The 5308-nt window shown below is 47.4% G+C and overlaps 1 long non-coding RNA gene across 1 annotated transcript in view; it reads right to left on the minus strand.

Annotated features, from left to right (window-relative positions):
* LOC112068986 (uncharacterized) overlaps positions 1-5308 on the minus strand; it is an 18641-nt gene continuing 13333 nt past the window's right edge. The window contains exons 2-3 of the long non-coding RNA XR_002893662.2: positions 1623-1677; positions 1-647 (exon numbers count right to left, since the gene is read on the minus strand). This is a non-coding gene — a long non-coding RNA (uncharacterized lncRNA). The remainder of the gene's footprint in view (positions 648-1622; positions 1678-5308) is intronic.

Raw genomic sequence — 5308 nt, forward strand, 5'->3', positions numbered from 1 at the left:
GTGGGATTGAGGGTACGGGGTGCGTTTGGGAGGGAGGATGCAGGGGGATTCATCAGGATATCTGCAAAGGTGGTGGTGACTGGGGTTATTGGTCAAGTCAGATTATAAATTATGTTTTAAAATATTATCTCCTCCCCTCTCCTTCCTTCTCCTCTCTTCTCCTATTCTCTCTTCTCCTCTCCTTCCATCTCCTTTCTTCTCCTCCCTTCCCCTCTCCTCTCTTCTCCTGTCCTCTCTTCCCCTCTGCTCTCTTCTCCTCTCCTCTCCTTCCCTCTCCTTTCTTGTCCTCTCCTCCCCTCTTCCTCTCTCACAGTGAAGATATCGGTTGGTTTTATAATTTGCGATGACACAATTCCTGCTTGCCTCTCTCCTCCCTTCCTCTCCCCCTCTTCCTCAATTTCTCCACCCTCACACCACCCGTCCTCCTCAATCACTATTTTTCTGTTCTGCAGAAAGTTTTTCTTTTTTTTTCTTTCTTTTTTTTCTTTCTTTCTTCTCCTTCTGTCACTACTTCTTGTTCTTCTTGAAGCGTCTGAACTGGTTCTGGATGGCGAGTGCTGCTTTCTCCGTCTCCGGTGCTTCCAGGTCAATGTCCACTTCCTCTTCCTCCTCCCCAGTCGCTGGGGCCTTGGAGTCAACCGCCTTCTCTGGAGTGGACAAATCAAAAAGGCATTGATTTTTAAAGGGGATAGGTAACAAATACGTGTTACCACACACACTAGCGTCGTTCCCACACCCATGTTCATCTTTACCAGGTTTGGCCTGGCCATGAAGGACAGGACAGCGGCTAAGAGTTTGGGGTGACTTAGTGTGTTAGTGTCTCTCCATCGGGCTGCTATAGGTCACAGACCTCGGTTCAAACAAAATTTGAAATCTGTCAAATACTTATAAGTGTTTGCTTTAGCCTGCCTGGAGTGGCAGTTGGGAAGGGTGTGGAATTGTATGATTATTCTGTCAGTTCCATTGCGCCAGGCAAACTCAGTATAGAACAGCCAAACTATTCAACATTATTTGGTCTGGTAGCTTCAGCACTACTTTGACAGAGGTGACAGAGGTGCAGAGGAGAGAGGGAGAGAGGGAGGATGTAATGACTGTTCTAACAGTCCAAAGTGGATGGAGTGACGATGTACTGTCGAAACTTCTAGACAACCTCATCAAATATATATTTAGTGTCTTGGAGATGGAGAATACAAACAAATAATTAACGAGGGGCCAAATATGGAGGTGGAGATTTAGCTTATGCATTCAGCCCCAACAAGTTATCACAGGGTTGCGTCCCAAATGACACAATTTTACCTTTTAGTGCACTACTTTGTCCAGGGCCGATAGGGCACAGGGTGCCATTTGGGACACAGCCCCAGTGAATCCAGACAAAATTTGAAACATTGGGCCAAATATGGAGACGTATTTTATGCATTCACCTGAAAAAAGTAATCCCAAAATTAGGAGAATGTGGCCTTCAGCCGGCTAACAATGGCCATAGCAGGCAAAACCTACACTGAAAGGCTGGCATGCCGGTGCTACACTTACATATGAGAGAGAGAGAATGACAGACAAGGAGAAAGAGACAGAGACCAAGTTTATAGAGTATGCAGTCTAAATACACATACTGTGAGACAGACCTTTGTTGTCCGACGCAGGCGCCTGGCTGCTGTTGGGGTTCCCAGTGGATCTGAGCTGCAGAGAAGAGAAAGAAGAGTTGTCAACTACAACAGAATTCTTCAACTAACACACAGTATCACAGTATCACCAGTATCGCTACATAACCAGTATCGCTACATAACCAGTATCACTACATAACCAGTATCGCTACATAACCAGTATCACTAAATAACCAGTATCACTACATAACAAGTATCGACTACATAACCAGTATCGACTACATAACCAGTATCACTACATAACCAGTATCAACTACATAACCAGTATCGCTACATAACCAGTATCGCTACATAACCAGTATCCCTTTTACTGCTTCTCTCTCTCTCTCTCTCTCTCTCCTCTCTCTCTTCTCCCACCGGTCTCCGTCCCTTACCCCGACCCTCCCCACTCGAACTCGGGCCCGGCACCCCCTCACTCGTCCACTCGCCCCGACACTCTCCCCCCCGCCCCCTCGCACTCTCCCCTCCTCCCGCCTCCATTCTCTGCGGCTCCTATACTCATCCCTCTCGTACCCTAATCCTCCCGGTGCTCTGGTTCCTTCTCTCCTACTACCTCCTCTCTCATCTGTCGTCTCTCTCTCTCTCTTCTCTCTCTCTCTCTCTCCTCTCCTCTCTCTCTCTCTCTCTCTCCTCTCTGTCTCTCTCTCTCTTCCTCCTCTCTCTCCTTCCCTCTCGCTTCTCTCCTCTTCTCTCTCTTATCAATCCCCACCTCTCTGCCAACACAGATGCCTGGCTTTCTCTTCTCTCTCCCTCTTCTCTTTCTCCACTCAAGCCCCTCCCTCTTCCGTGCTTTGTGGTCAGTTTTGTCTCCTCTGAAGAGTGTGGAGGGAACAACAAAGCATAAGAGACAACCTTGCCTCCAGGCAGTGTATGTTGTGTGTGTGTGTGTGTTGTGTGTGTGTGTGTGTGGTGTGTTGGTGTGGTGTGTGTGTGTTGTGTGTGTGTGGTGTGTCGTGTGTGTGGTGTTGTGTGTGGTGTGTGCGGTTTGTGTGTGTGTTTCCTGTCTGTCAGTCAGAGAGGATCGAACAGGGGGAATGACAATAAGAAGAGAATATAGATTAATAGATGGAGGATATGACATTAAAGTATAAGATTAGCTAACTAAACAGAAGACCAGATTGTATACTCTGTTATACTGGTGCCAAATCTACACCAGTATCTATTTCAAACATCATTTATAATTCATACTATAGAAATGCCTTGCCTTCCAGCTTAAGACCTATACCACAGACGGACAGATATCATAACATTATGGCATTGCTTGCCAGAATGATGCGATTCCAAAGCCAGGTGCCTTTTCACTCTTCAGCTAAGCATCCTTGTGTTCTTCTCACACTTGCTATTACCCCACCCGTTCCTCCTTCCCTCCCTCCTTCCCCTTTCTATCCGCCGCAGCGCGACAGTGATTGGGCAGAGTCAGTGAGAGGCGGTACAGGAATTGGGCAGTGATGTTTTGATGACAGGCTCGTGCTTTTTTAGTGAAAGGCCGATTTAATGACGTCTGAAAGCCTCTGTATGTCCGCTCGTACTCTCTTTCTAACCAACGTTTACATTCTCTCTCTCTCTCCGCCTCCCCATCTCTTTCTCCATCTCTCTCCATCCCTCTCTCCATCCATCCATCCCCTCTTTCCTCCCCATCTCTATCTTTCTCCTCTTTCTCTCTTCTCTCTCTCTCTCTTTCTCTCTTTTCTCTCTTTCTCTCTTCTCCTTCTTTCTCTCTTTCTCTCTCCTCGTCTCTCTCTCTCTCTCTCTCTCTTCTCTCTCTCTCTCTCTTCTCTCTCTCTCTCTCCTCTCTCTCTCATCTCTCTCTCCTCTTCTCTCCATCTCTCTCTCTCTCTCCATCTCTATCTCTCTCTCCATCTCTGTCTCTCTCCATCTCTCTCATCTCTCTCTCTCTCTCTCAATGATACACACACTCAGTCTTAGTCATTTACATGAGTTTGTAAGATCTCTAGGTGTCTACACTAACTATTTATTTTATTTCATCACTAAGGCCGGAGTGGCAGGCCTCATGTTGCACCTCACGCTTAGCTGGAGATTGTTTTATGCACGATCCATTTCGTGCCTGCATCACAAGGTGTAATGAGGATGTTGGGGTTACGCAGGGACACAATACACACACACACACAGCAGATGCGCTATCTCTCTGTATCCACCTCTCCACCTTATCTCTCTCTTCTGTCGTTCTCCCTGCCCGAGACGTATGCACAATAAGCACAGTACTTCTAATAAGGAGACCTTAAAACAGAAAAAGACAGAAAGAGAGAGGGAGATGAGAGAGATAGCGGGAGATGAGAGAGAGAGAGGGAAAGAGAGAGATAATGAGAGGTGAAATGGGAAATGAAAGAGAGGGGAGATGAGAAAGAGAGATCATAAAATTAGGTCACTTGTCACACACAGGGAGGGGTGAGGGAAAGGGCCTCGTGTAAACCACACACGCATGCGCACACGCACGCACACACACACACACACACACACACACACACACACCACAACCACACAACACACACACACACACACCACACAACACACATTCTCTTGAACTGTTAAACCATCTATGTTCTCTGGTCCGTTGTGTCCTCTGGGATGTCACTCTCACAGACACTTCTGTTACCTACTCCAAGAGGATGTCACTCTCAGACACTCCTGTTACCCACTCCAAGAAGATGTCTCTCTCACAGACACTCCTGTTACCCACTCCAAGAGGTTGTCACTCTCACAGACACTCCTGTTACCCACTCCAAGAGGTTGTCACTCTCACACAGACACTCCTGTTACCCACTCCAAGAGGATGCTCATCACCAAACACTCCTGTTACCCACTCCAAGAGGATGTTACTCTCACAGACACTCCTGTTACCCACTCCAAGAGGATGTGACTCTCACAGACACTCCTGTTACCCACTCCAAGAGGATGTCACTCTCACAGACACTCATGTTACCCACTCCAAAGAGGATGTCACTCTCACAGACACTCCTGTTACCCGACTCCAAGAGGATGTTCACCTCACAGACACTCCTGTTACCGACTCCAGAAGATGTCTCTCTCACAGACACTCCTGTTACCCACTCCAAGAGGTTGTCACTCTCACAGACACTCCTGTTACCCACTCCAAGAGGATGTCATTCTCACAAACACTCCTGTTACCCACTCCAAGAGGATGTTACTCTCACAGACACTCTGTTACCCACTCCAAGAGGATGTGACTCTCACAGACACTCCTGTTACCCACTCCAAGAGGATGTCACTCTCACAGACACTTGTCTTACCACTCCAAAAGGATGTACTCTCCAAGACACTCCTGTTACCCACTCCAGAGGATGGTCACTCTCACAGACACTCCTGTTACCCACCCAAGAGGATGTCATTCTCACAAACACTCTGTTACCCACTCCAAGAGGATGTTATTCTACCACAGACACTCCTGTTACCCACTCCAAGAGGATGTCACTCTCACAGACACTCCTGTTACCCACTCCAAGAGGATGTTACTCTCCAGACACTCCTGTTACTCACTCCAAGAGGATGTATTCTCACAAACACTCCTGTTACCCACGATCCAAGAGATTTCACTCTCACAGACACTCCTGTTACCCACTCCAAGAGGACTGTCTGTCTCGTACACGTCTTGTATTCAGTCAGTAATA

The sequence above is a fragment of the Salvelinus sp. IW2-2015 genome, unplaced genomic scaffold, assembly GCF_002910315.2.
Source record: "Salvelinus sp. IW2-2015 unplaced genomic scaffold, ASM291031v2 Un_scaffold815, whole genome shotgun sequence".
NCBI lineage: Eukaryota > Metazoa > Chordata > Actinopteri > Salmoniformes > Salmonidae > Salvelinus > Salvelinus sp. IW2-2015.